Below are 14,580 nucleotides of genomic sequence, written 5' to 3' on the forward strand. Positions count from 1 at the left end.
TGGTCCGCGATGCCGGTATTAGCACCATGGCGGTAAGGGGTTTGGGTGGATTTACCATGCCGCTATTAGCATGTCCACTGGCCTTGTGATGCTGTGCTAATAGCGGCATGGCGTAATTTACGGGATGGAGGGTCGCGCGCACACGGCCTGCCCGCTATTAGTGGCACCGTAATTTGCGATGCCGCTAATAGCGGTGTGCCGGGTCGTGATCCGCATGGGGATTTAACGTTACCGGTATTCCATTACCGGTAACGGTAATTCCCTACCGCCATCCGTGTAATGAGGCCCTGTGTCTCGAATCGTGAGTCGTCTAAAACAGGACCAACAAAGTGATGCAATTCTTCAGTGACGCTCTGCTCAAAAAGGGCTGGAGTGCAGGCAGGTTATGGCTGGAGTAAGCGACTCGACGACCCCACAGCATATATAAAAACGGCGAGTGGAAAAAGCAACACGGGATGCTTGAAGCGTCTCAAAAAGTGCCTTATAATGGTCGATTCATACCGAAAGTCAAACAAAGCGCAAAACAGGGTCAAGATCTGGTTCTTGACTTCTAGGTGCTGGGAAGCCCTGGCCATGGCTTCAAAAGGCAAGGTAAGTTCTTTCTTCCGCACCCACCACAGAACTAGGATGGTTTGTAGAGAGCACTTGCAGGGTTCTGTCACCTTCAGTGAGCAGGATCATCCGTACTAGTGGTTTCAGCAGCCAAAGGCACTATTTGGCCAGCAGGCTCCCACATTTCCATTAGGATGGTTAGGTGGAAGAGCATGCCTCTTCCTTGGAACTCTCTGTCTTCACCTCTATGTAAGAGCACATTCTACTCCAAAAAGATTTCCAGGTGTATCCTTTAAGTGTCCAATAATGAGTCAGCTAAGGGGAGGGTCTTCCTCCTTAAATTGAAAAAAGGCCTCAGTGGATTGGTTCCCTTCTAGTCTGCCGTAAGTACTCCAATAATGGCTGCTGCTCTAGGAACATCCTAGATGGTGGAACCATTCCCTAACTGGAAAGTCCTCTGCTGGTGTCATGATTCCTGCCCCTCATGTCCCCAGCCCTCCAAGATGTCAGGCTGGAGCCAGGCCACGATCACCTACATGGCCCTCAAGGGCCTCTCCTTCCCTCCAAAGACCCACTTGGAGTCAGACTTGGCGCTTGTGGCAACAGACTCACTCACTCCCATAGGATAACATTGGGGAATGGACTTGTAGTGCATTGATGGGGACAAGATGGATGCCCCCACATATTTCGGTTCCCAGAACTGCATGTGCATTCTAGTCTTTTGGGTGTAGTTCAGCCCAGAGACACCTGGGATACCCAGAGACTATTTAAGCCACGCCCAGGCTGAGAAACATGCTTTGTGTTTTCTGCACCTGCAGCGTGACACTCAGTGGGCCTCATTACGCGGATGGCGGTAAGGATTTACCGGTACCGGTAAAATACCGGTACCGGTAAATCCTTACCGCCTTACTACGAGGTCCCTTTGCGGGTTGGGGGGTTTAACGCCTGCTTTTTGCAGGCGTTAAAATCCAACCCGCTAAGGGACCTCGGAGCTAATTACGGCACCACAAAATTGCGGTGCCATAATTAGCGCCTTCCCCATTCCCATAGAGCCTATGGGGCAGAAATGGGAATGGGGAAGGGCAATGGTGGAAGGGGGATTTACCGCCCATCCAACCTTGGAATGGGGCGGTAAATCCCCTTTCCACCAAGGCGGTGCCGGTATTTTACCGGCATGAGCCATGGCGCTAATAGCGCCATGGCTCACCGCCTACCGTGTAATGAGACTCACTGTGTTCGGATCGGTCTCCAGTGGGCCTGCATCTTTCTTCTGCGCTCAGCTCCTGCAAGAACAAGAACACCGTTAGGAACAGCCTTACCTTGCGGCGCTTCTGCCCATCATTCATTGCTCCTTCTGTTCTGCGGGTATCTTCGGCGGTGTCATTCCCATCCCGGCACACCGTTTCCTAAGGAAAAGGGAAAAGAACAGAAAAAAGGCATTAGTAAGCATTCAGCAAATCTTTGCTCATTTTTAAAGACTGTATGAGCTTCAAACGCTTACCTGAATCCCAGCCGCACTGAGGGAACTCAGTCTCCGGAACTTCTCATCCATCTGCAAGAGGGAAAAGACACTCCAGGTTAGCGTGGAAACATCTAGAGGCGATGCATACCGTGCTTACTCACCGCATTTCTTCTTCATAACCGGCATCCACGCTGAAAACGTTGCAGCACCTAAAAGACACAGAAAAAGAACTCAATTCAATACAAATACGAAAGGGTTGCATCGCGTATCGCGCTCTCACTCACCTTCAGCGTTACTCATCTCAGCAGCACGTTGCCATCCCCGGACGCCGGCCACCATCTAAGGAAGGAAAGGAACGAAGTTGGAGAACTGTTCAAAAGACTCATTATACTTACCTGTCAGACTCTTGCCAGTGAAGTAACTAGGCAGCAACGAGCCCGCATCAATCAACGCGCCCCTGCGCTGAAAGCAGGATGGAGAGCACACTTTCCAAGAAAACAAGGCCCAGTCTACAGTCGAGTAGACTCCAGGGAAGGGTTCGAGGTCGTAAGAGGTCAGAACAGGCTGAGTGACGTCCCCGTGGATACTAGGTGAGTGTTACAGAACACAAAGCCTCACATCAAAATCCACCTGGGCGTCATGGAAACGTCAGAAACGGACCAGTTAGCCCACATGTTGGGGCAGCTATGTTCCGAAGTACATGCAGCCAGGCAGGAGACCAACACCCTGAGGAGAGAGCTGATAGTAGCCAAAGAACGCACTGATGATTTAAGCCAGCAACTTCTCCAGTCACAAGCAGGGCATGCACCATTGCCGGGAAGCGTGCCCTCGATGCCAGCACCATCAGCCAATCCCATTCAGATAACCCTTCCTGGTGCAGTTCCCTCCACCCGAACGATTTATGGGGGATCCCAAGAGGTTTGCAACGTTCATGAACCAGTGCCGCCTGCACTTCCTTTGTAGACCAGGGGCCTTTCCGAATGACCAATCATGGGTCGCTTTTGTGCTATCCTACCTGAGTGGTAGCGCCGCAGACTGGTCTGTACCCTTTGTGGCCCAAGACGATCCTTTGCTGCATGACTTCAGGGGCTTTCAGAAGGAGATGGAAAAGCTGTTCGCCCGTCGTACTCATGGGCAGGCATTAGACAACGAACTTCTGTCCCTACGCCAAGGGAATGAAGACCTATTAACATACATATCCACGTTCAATAGACTTGTAGTTGAAGCAGAATGGCCAGTGGAGAAGAGAACCATGTTTTTTCATCAGGGGTTGCGGGGGGAGCTCAAGGATGTTCTCGCACAAGTAGTGAACCCCCCGAAAGACTGCTCAGAATTCATTGACCTTGTTGTTCAACTGGATCATAGGCTGCAGGACCGAAGAGCAGATCGAACCAGACTGGACCCTCGCCCTATGTATGTGTGTTCAAAGGACAATATTGCCCGCACAACGGAAGGTTCAGGATAACCAATGCAAATCGGGGGGGCCAGATCCCCCTTGACTAAAGCGGAAAGGGATAAAAAGAGACAGCAGCAGTTATGTCTGTACTGTGGAAGGTCAGGTCATTTCCTTAAAGGGTGCCCTGTGAAGCCACCGAGGAGGATGGTAGGGGCCACGGACAAGGAATATACCATCAAGGAATCAGAAAACTCCCCATCCCGGAAAGTGTAGGGGTCCACTTCTCAAGTGAAGAAAGAGAACTACAGACCTCCCATTTTGCACTATCTGTGGTCTTGATCAATCACCAACAACCATCTCGGATGCACGCAGTAAGAGCGTACATTGGCAGTGGAGCCGTTGGGAATTACATCGACCAGGATCTTGCGGCAAAGATGGGGCTTCCGTTACGCCCTAAATCAACCACCGACACTGTTACCACTGTCGACGGCACGAAAATAGCTTCTGGTCCAGTATCCCAATGAACTGCAGCTTTAACCCTTCTGTGCCAGGATGGACAGCAAGAATCTATCGTTTTTGACCTCAGTAAGGCACCACAGTTCCGGTTGATTTTGGGAATGCCATGGTTGGTAGCTCACAATCCTCGAATCGATTGGCGAGCAAAAGAATTGGCCTTTCCCGAGACTTGCGCCCACACATGTTATCACCAAGAGAAACAACCAATAGACACCAGAACCTCCACGCTTTCGACTGTGGCAATCGGCACCCTACCAAGTGAATACCAGGACTTTCAAGATGTCTTTCAGAAAGAACAGGCTAATACCCTGCCACCGCATAGACCATACGATTGTCAAATCGACCTGATACCTGGCGCACAAATCCCTTGTGGGCGAATTTACGCACTCACGAAACCAGAAAACCAGCACCTGAAGGCATATCTTGACCAATACCTGGCCAACGGGTTCATCCGTCCATCGAAGTCTCCAGCAGCCAGTCCTCTATTCTTCGTACTGAAAAAGGAGGGGGACTTAAGAACGTGCATCGAATATCGCGCACTGAATCAGATTACCGTAAAAAACGCTACCCCCTGCCACTGATCCCTGAATTGCTTGATCAAGTCAAAGATGCCCAAATCTACACAAAACTAGACCTGAAGGGGGCATATCACCTTGTTCGCATAAAACAGGGGGACGAATGGAAAACCGCTTTTCGCACCAAATACGGCTTGTACGAATATCAAGTAATCCCCTTTGGCCTTTGCAATGCGCCTGCAGCATTTCAATACTTCATGAACAATGTCCTACGGGAATTGATTGATGTCTGTGCTCTAGTGTACATTGACGATATTCTAGTATATTCCGCATCAAAGCAGGACCACGTTAAACACGTCCGATCCATATTGGAGAAACTCCGTCAACACCAGCTCTTCGCCAAGCTCGAAAAGGTCTCATTCCACGTCTCTGAGGTGGAATTCCTGGGCTTTATTCTCAGCCCGAATGGAATCCGAATGGATGTACACAAGGTAGATGCTATCCTGAACTGGCCATCTCCAAATTCATTCAAGGGGGTTCAAAGTATCCTGGGTTTTGCAAACTTCTACTACCGGTTCATCCCAGGATTTTCGCAAATCGTGCATCCCATCACGTCATTGCTAAGGAACAACAAAAAGTTCCAGTGGACAACAGAAGCTGAGGAAGCTTTCCAGGAACTCAAAGCAAGATTCACATCTGCCCCAATCTTAAGCCACCCTCGCCCTGATCTCCCATACCTGGTGGAAACGGACGCCTCAAGCATGGCTGTGGGAGCCGTCCTCTCACAAAAGGACCCCGAAACAGGCCAGTTACACCCTGTTGCCTTCTCGTCGCGTAAATTCACACCTCCTGAACAGGGTCGGATTGCTTCTCGTCGCGTAAATTCACACCTCCTGAACAGGGTCGGATTGGGTCGTCGGCCCATCGGCCCGTGGCCGATGCAAAATCATGGCTGGAGACCTGGGGGCTGGTTCCTGAAGACCATGTGGGCCGGTTTCGGCCCATGCATGGGCTTCATTGTGAAGCCTTCACACTTCAGGAACCAGCCCCCAGGGCCTCAGCCTCGCCGGACGGATGGATGCAAGTTGCAAAGGATCTGTAAGTAAGCAACTTACAGATCCTTTGCAATTGCAGCCCTGCGCCCGCCGCCGCCAGCCCGCCGCAGATGCAGAGAAAGGTAACACTGAAGTGTTACCTTTCTTTGATAAATGCGGCGGGCCGGCGGCCAACTGCCGCGGCCCGGCCGCGACACCCTGGCGCCAGCAGCAGTCAGTGTTACAAAACACTGGGAGGGAGCGGCAATGCTGGGCGCAGCTGCCTCAGCCCGGCCTGATCCCTCCCAGTGTTTTGTATTACACTGGAGCCTGCCGTTGCTGGAACCCAAGGACAGCCCGGCACCATTGGCGATCCTTCGACTGCAGGCAAGCAGGAGTTCCTTTCGTTAGAGGAAGGGCCCTCTTAACGCTCTTTGCGTGGCGACGCACATGGAACCTTACAGTAAAGAAGAAGTGACAGGCGTAAGAGGCGTACTCGAGAAGAGGCTTCCCTGGAGTTCGGGATACTTTTGGAGATTAAAGAAAAAGAAAATGTTTTTGCGCTGTCCTTGGAGAATTGGTTTCTACTGGCGCCAAGAGGTACTGTGATTGATGCTATGCCGCGGCAGCCCCATGTTAGTAAGGTGTGCAAGGGACCTTGCTTGTTCACAGCGTGTCGCTGGAAGTAAGGACTAAAATCTGATGTGCCATTTGAATGGATTTCTATAAATCAAACTGACAAACCTAGCGGACATGTCACGGTTAATTTAACGGAACGGAAGTTATAGATTTAACTTTTAAGTTGCTAAAGGAGAACATGCATATATAATAGTTTTCTGTTTTACAGTCTGATACAACCGCAGCCTGTTTCAACATATTTGAAGCAACTTGGAAATGTTTGGGTTGCATAAGGTTAATAGTAATCGAACGCGTGGTTTAAAACGTCTAGTGCTGTGAGTTAGTAAGGTTTCATGTATGGTGTCCTTGATGTGCACCCAGTCAGCTGAACATGGAAAACATTTATTGGGGGAACCGACTTCTTAGGAGGGGCGGGGCTTTGGGAAGGAGGGGGCAGGTTGTGCAACACAGTATCTCTAAATAGAACCCAATCCTGACGATTTGCATAAAGGCATTGAGCATTATGTGAACAACATAATGTCCACAATTTTAAATGTTAAACATGTCTTATATTGAGTTATTAAGAAAACCTTTTAAGCGAATAATGGACTCTTCTGTTTTGATTGGTCACAATATTCACCATAATAAAGAGATAATTGTATTTGTATTTTATTTATAAAGCGCACCTGGCCTCGGGCATCTGAGCGCATCACTTAGGTTACATGGCAGATTGACATAAAATATGATATACAGGGCAATATACAGAAATGAAAACAAACAGATTACAGTCATAAGATTCTATATACTAAAAGAGTGATTAAAAAAATGGCAATGATAGGCATGTATGTACAGTTAAAGTGTAACCACAAAATTTGCAGAATATAAAAAGCATCTTTATACAAGCTAAGCAGAGAACTGTCTGTAAAATGTAAGAAATGTATACCAGTTTGAACAGCTGCAAAACTGTGTGAGGCTTTGTCAGTATCACCAAATAATAATTGCTCATTTTACTATATCCGATATGATAGCTCAGTGGGTTGAGCGCTCGCTACTGCGATGTGTGTTCGATCTGCAGGTGTGAATCCCAGCAAGTCCATCTCAGCCTTTCATCCTTCTTAGGTCGATAAATGAGTACCAACACAGGTTGGGTGATATTGTATGCAAATTTGTTCTATAAAAAAGAGCTTAAGCGTAAGTGCTATACAATAACATATTATCATTTGGCCTTGGACGATTGCTTGCATTCACAGTAATTTGACAATATGGATCTATACACACAGATATTAATGATACATATCGTGATCCATTCTTGTATGCAAAGTTACGATATTTTATGAGCTGTGATGTAATGTGGGAAACTCATGAACGCTCCATAAGTAGCATTTTCTGTAAAGTCGTGAATTGACACGATTCACAGATGATGGCTTGAGGGCCACTTTTTTTGAGGCGAGGGGTGGGCCACTTTTGTGAGGCGAGGGGTGGGCCACTTTTTTTTCAGTGTCCGGGCCTATTTCTTATCCCAGTCCGACCCTGCTCCTGAACTCAATTACGCTATCACAGACAAAGAACTCCTGGCCATTAAGTCAGCCTTTAAGGCATGGCGGCAGTACCTCTTGGGAGCCAGACACACAATCACCGTAATAACTGACCACCGGAACCTCCAGTACCTAAAAACGGCAAAGGCCCACTCCTCACGACAACTACGTTGGGCACTTTTTTTTGCTGAATATGACTACGTGATTACATTTCGACCAGGGGTGAAAAACGGGAAGGCCGATGCCCTTTCCCGTATAGGGGTGGAAGAGCAAGGGTATCAGACCCCTGACCCAATAGCAATCATCCCGTGTGACAAGCTCCTAGGAATCACAGCAACCATAACACAGAAAGAATTACATGAAGAAATCCAAAACCTGATGAGTCCGGAGCAATTACAAGGGTGGAGTGCACAAGGAGAACATTACATGATAAAAGATCAGTTGCCCTACTTCAGGAATCGTTTATTCTTACCAAACCAAGAACTACGAGAACAAGTCATGTCCGGTTATCATGATTCCTTGATCGAGGGCCACCTCATAATTGCTAAAACCCTAGCCAAGGTAAAACAAAATTATTGGTGGCCCACGTGGCGTAAAGACATTATCCAATTCAACCTATCTTGTGGAGTGTGTGCTCAAATAAGTCATCCAAGCAGAAACCGGCTGGGCTATTACAACCATTGGAAATCCCACCATCACCCTGGCACACGTTGTCCCTCGATTTTATTGCTGACTTACCACCCAGTCAAGGGTTTAACACTATTATTGTTGTCGTGGACCTATTTTCAAAAATGGCACATTTCATTCCTCTTAAGGGGCCCCCAAATGCTTCCACTCTGGCAAAGGTATTTCTTGAAGGCATCGTACGGCTCCATGGGTTTCCTTCAGTTTTAGTCTCAGACCGACTTACTCAATTCGTATCTAACTTCTGGAGAAAATGCTGCTCTATGGCCCAGATCGACATCCGGCTATCCACCAGTCACCATTCCCAAACGGATGGTCAAACTGAGAGGACAAATCAGACGCTCAAGCAGTATCTGCGTTGCATGTTACACCAAGCTGAAGGAAGCTGGTTCATCCTATTATGGATAGCTGAATATGCTTATAATAATTCCCTTCACACCAGCACTGGGCAGACACCCTTTTATACCATGTATGGCAGGCACCCACGTTCTTCTGAGTTGGACGTTCCTACAACACTGGAAATGCCAGCAGTCAAAACCTTGCACACAATCATTTCTCAAACCTTTAAAAGGGCAGCTGAACACCTACTTCAAGCTAAGAATCGCCAAAAGAAGTTTGCTGATCAACACCGAGCAAAGGCCCCCAACTACCAAGTGGGAGACAAAGTCTGGCTGGCGCCTAAATACGTGTCTATTAAAGGAACCCGAACTTTTCGTCCAAGATACCTGGGTCCATTCACCATCACCTCTGTGATAAATCCTGTGGCAGTCAGACTAGCTTTGCCGTCAAACATGCAGATTCATCCTGTGTTCCACGTGTCTCTCCTTAAACCTGTTCAACCTGGGACCCGGGTAGCAACGCCACCGCAGCCAGTAGTAGTCGCCAGGGAGCCAGAATTCGAAGTCAAGGACATCCTGGATTCAAAGTATGTCAGATCCAAATTATACTACTTAGTACACTGGAAGGGGTATGGTCCACAAGACAGGACATGGGAGCCTTGTGAGTACATTCATGCACCTGGCTTGCTTAGACGATTTCATCAAAACCATCCAAACAAACCAGGACCAGACAGAAGAGCCACCTTGAGAGGGGCCTTGGGGGGGAGTGCTGTCATGATTCCTGCCCCTCATGTCCCCAGCCCTCAAAGATGTCAGGCTGGAGCCAGGCCAGGATCACCTACATGGCCCTCAAGGGCCTCTCCATCCCTCCAAAGACCCACTTGGAGTTAGACTTGGTGCTTGTGGCACCAGACTCACTCACTCCCATAGGATAACATTGGGGATTGGACTTGTAGTGCATTGATGGGGACAAGATGGATGCCCCTACATATTTCGGTTTCCAGAACTGCATGTGCAGTCTAGTCTTTTGGGTGTGGTTCAGCCCAGAGACACCTGGGATACCCAGAGGCTATTTAAGCCACGCCCAGGCTGAGAAACATGCTTTGTGTTTTCTGCACCTGCAGCGTGACACTCAACGTGTTCGGATCGGTCTCCAGTAGGCCTGCATCTTTCTTCTGCGCACAGCTCCTGCAGGAACAAGAACACCGTTAGGAACAGCATTACCTTGCGCGCTTCTGCCCATCATTCATCGCTCCTTCTGTTCTGCGGGCATCTTCGGCGGTGTTATTCCCATCCTGGCACACCGCTTCCTAAGGAAAAGGGAAAAGAACAGAAAAAAGGCATTAGAAAGCATTCAGCAAATCTTCGCTTATTTTTAAAGACTGTACGAGCTTCAAACGCTTACCTGAATCCCAGCCGCTCTGGGGGAACTCTGTCTCCGGAACTTCTCATCCATCTGCAAGAGGGAAAAGACACTCCAGGTTAGCGTGGGAACATCTAGAGGCGCCGCATAGCGTGCTTACTCACTGCATTTCTTCTTCATAACTGGCATCCACGCTGAAAACGTCGCGGCACCTAAAAGACACAGAAAAAGGACTCAGTTCAATACAAATACGAAAGGGTTGCATCGCGCATCGCGCGCTCACTCACCTTCAGCGCTACTCATCTCAGCAGCACGTCGGCATCCCCGGACGCCGGCCACCATCTAAGGAAGGAAAGGAACGAAGTTAGAGAACTGTTCAAAAGACTCATTATACCTACCTGTCGGACTCTTGCCAGTGAAGTAACTAGGCAGCAACGAGCCCGCATCAATCAACGCGCCCCTGCGCTGAAAGTAGTACGGAGAGCACACTTTCCAAGAAAACAAGGCCCAGTCTCTAGTCGAGTAGACTCCAGGGAAGGGTTCGAGGTCGTAAGAGGTCAGAACAGGCTGAGTGACATCCCTGTGGATACCAGGTGAGCGTTACAGCTGGCCTACTCTAGTCTGCTCCCTTATTCTCTCTTCCTACATCAAAGGGTCTATGTTAATTAACACTCTAGCATGAGTCTCTTTGGACTGTATGAGCCTATCCTTTAAAGCTTCCTGCCCACTGGAGACAGGTCCTGTCTTCCTGGGAAGTTCAAACCATTTTCAAGGGAAGAAAAGGCTTTTGCTGGGGTGTAACCAATATTGCTTCTTTTGGGTAACACTCCTGGCAGTATATACATGGGATCCCCTGACCGGGAATATCACAAGTAACAACTCTGATAATAAAATGACATGAATAGGTCCTTGGCAAGTATGATTGTGAATTGATTTGTAAAAACCAAACATGGCTTGTATTTACATTTACCATTGCCACCAGGTTCTGGGAGTACATAATTATATCATTTAATTCAAGCTCAGGATTGCCCACAGTTAAAGGCAGATCCTGACTGCTGGTCTTTGGCTCTAACAGTGACTGGCAGGAGTGCACATATCACATTGTGGCTACCATGTTGCCAAACCACAAGACAGCTGCTGAAAGGCATCTTTAGTAAAGCTGAACAAAGTCACATGTGTGCACTATGCTTTTCTAGCATGGAGCATGAGGAAAGTGGGCTCTAATTAGCAGGCACCACTTTCAAAGACAGATCTACCTGCATCATTTTAGTAATACAAATAAAAAAGCTTCTCAGCATATTCATCCCTCACAGAAGGCATTATTTCACAGTATTATATTTAAATGTTGTTTCAGAAACACATGTGTACACGCTACATTTATAGAGAATTGCATGTCGTAGCATTTCTCCAATTAAAGGATATAGGGATTGGGTCCTAGTCATTTCTGTTTGCTTATGAACTATAGTCAGAAGATATATCACTTACTACCACTGACTGAACCTGCCCTCAAAATCCATTTTTACTAAAGCTCACCCCAGCCTTGAAACACCTTTTCTCCCCTTCGCCCCACCCTCCCCTCAGCAAGGACTGCATCCTACTGGATTACATGAGGGAAGCAGAACCCGGAGACTAGTGGGTTGCCCGGCCGGTATGCGGCTTATCCCCGGAACCTTCTGGAATCAATTGTGCAGTGGCGCTCTCTGCTTTCTGCCCAGCGCACCAGCACTGCAGCCATGGGACGGAGCAACAGTGCAGCGGGTGATCAGAGGTGACCAGAGCCAGAATCGGATAGGATCCGCAGTGCAGCAGCCAAGCCTTGTGTGATCCTCCAGCAACCTCTCAGGAGCGGGGTATGCAGCTCTCCGGTGTGGTTGCCGATGGCTCCAGGCTGCCACAATTGAGAATGCATGGCTGGCCCTGACTTGGGCCGGAATGGAGGGACAATGGAAGGAGCAGTAGCATGAATGGGAGTGAGGAATGGGGGCTGTTGGGTTTTGCGCGGGACCCAGAACCGCATACAACACATATCATACGGGAGCCGGGGATGCCTACAACTTGCTTTAATTAAACACGGCAGTAATTGCCGGAACTTCCCCTCGCCCCCTCCCTAGCCCCAACGTCATGTCCCTTTTCCCGTGGGAAGGACCGCAACGTCGGTCCGCCCACATACGATGTGGGCTGGCGGCTGCCCGGGCGGGAGACGACATGACATCTCCCCCCTTTTTAACGTATAAGGTCCTCACCTCTCCTCACTCCATCTCTGCAATAGGTCTGTGAGGTTTTATGCAACTCCTCTGTGGTCTCCTTGTGCTGCGAGGAGTCGCCCAGGTCTCGAGGTGGTTTGCCTGACTGTCTTCACCCTCCGAGGCCTCGCTGTCTCCTAAGTAGGGTTCGTCTCGTTGTCTTTCCCCCATACAGGGGGCTTCCTTGTCCCCTGTGTCTTCGGGGCGAGACATCATGTGCTTGAAGTGTGAGACGTTGAGAGTTACTGAGGATTGATCCAATCTCTGTGCCGTGATCATTGTTCCTTTCTTTTGGGTCATGGTCAGTGGTTCTTTTGCCAATGTGGCATCCTCTTTCCGTTGTTTTGGTTGGCGCATCCACACCTGGTCTCCTGGTTCCACCATTGATTCCCGAGCTCGCCTCTTCTGATCAGCCGTGGCTTTCCTTTTGGCCTTCGGGTCATTGTCGTTTCCTTTGGCTCCCTGTTCTAGCGGTGTTGCGACTCCTGGGTTGGGATCTTCTGGCAGTCGCGTTTTGATTGATCTTCTAAACATTAGGTCGGCCGGGCATACTCCCGTCGTGCTATGGGGGCTGTGTCTGTAGTCCCTCAGGAATTGTTAGAGGGCTTGTTTGAACGGCTTGTTGAGAAGGGTGGCTATTTGTAGTGTTCTATTAACATTGGCCATGAATCTCTCAACGATGCCATTTGCCTGTGGCCATCGGGGTGTTGGGGTGTTATTTTTCGGTGTTGAAAACCCATGTATTTGGAGAAGTTCTCAAAGTCCTGACTCATGAATGGCGCCTCGTTGTCAGATTTTATCAGTCTTGGGATCCCGTAGGTGGACAACATGCAGTCTAGCGCTGGGATGACGCTCTATGCGGATGTGCACTCCACAATTTGCGCTTCCGGGAATCGCGAGTGTTCGTCTATTAACACTAGCACGTAGGTGCCTTCTGGTTGTGGCTCAAAGAAGTCCACCGCTAGTTCCTCCCATACTTGTGCTGGTAAGGGTGACATCTGGAGCGGGTTCGGGTGTGGTGATGGTGCTATTTGTTGACACGTCAGGCATTTCCCCACTATTTCTTCCACCATGGCGTCGAGCCTCGGGAACCATACCTTATGCCTTAGTAGCCGTTTTGTGGCGACTACCCCCCGGTGGCTTTCATGTGCTGTGTGTATTGTTCTCTCTCGCAGGGCTTCCGGGATGAGCACCTTGCAACCCTTTAATACTATGTGCTCATCTACAATGGAGAGTTAATCTCGGAGGTGGTCTATCCACTTGATGTCCTCTTGCACCGCCTCCGGTGCCTGTCTGGCCTGTTGTTTCATGTGTGCTCTCCTTTCTGTCTGTATGCAGTGTCGGACGATCCAGAGAGTCAGATCTCTTTCTGACTGTGTGATGATGTCTGCCCACCCCACTGGCAGGGGTTGTAGGTGGTGTACGACATAATTGATGTACGCGTCCGCTATGGATGGCTGGGTACTCGCTGGACCTGTCGTCTGACGGGACAGGTAGTCTGCCGTGTTGTCCTTTTTGCCTGGGCGGTGTTTGATGACAAATTTGTAGTCTTGTAGGCGTAAACCCCACCTGGCTATCTGCGGGGGCATTCTTGCTTTGGGTCTCCGTATATTGTGAGCAGGGCTTGATGGTCTGGCGTGATCATGAACTCTTTCCCATATAGAAACAAATGAAAGTACCCACACGCCCATACCACCGCCAGGCTCTCCTTTTCTGCTTGGGAGTAAGCTTGATCTGTAGGGGTGAGGCTTCTACAGGCGTATGCTACTATGTAGAGGTTTGTGGGTGTCTTAGGGTCTCTTTGCGTGAGGATGGCTCCTAGCCCGACCGGGCTGGAGTCCACTATTATTTCAGTGTCCCTCTTGGCATCGAAGTAGGCCATGTCTTCTGCTTTCGCAATGGCATTGCGTATTGCTTCAAACGCTTTCTGGCAGTCACAGACCAGACGTATGGTTGATCTTTTCGCGTTAGTAGGTGTAGGGGGTTGCTGACAGTGGCGTAGTCCTTTAAGTATCTCGAGCAGTAGCTTGCCAAACCGAGACGATTGCAGTTCTGTTGTGGTTGTGGGGGGCGAGGCTGAGTTGAGGGCAGCTACCTTGTCTGGGTCCGGCCGCATGCCTTTGTTGGAGACAATGGGCCTCATTACATCGTAGGCGGTAAGGGTTAACGGTCACCGGTAATGGTACCGATGACCATTAACCCTTACCTCCTGATTACGAGGTCCCTTTGCGGGTTGGTACTTTAACGCCTGCTTTTTAGCAGGCGTTAAAAACCAACCTGCAAAGGGACCAGGGTGCTAATTACGCTACTGCAATTTGCGGTAC

The sequence above is a fragment of the Ambystoma mexicanum genome, chromosome 3q (assembly GCF_040938575.1).
Source record: "Ambystoma mexicanum isolate Mex_15411 chromosome 3q, UKY_AmexF1_1, whole genome shotgun sequence".
Classification (NCBI taxonomy): Eukaryota; Metazoa; Chordata; class Amphibia; order Caudata; family Ambystomatidae; genus Ambystoma; species Ambystoma mexicanum.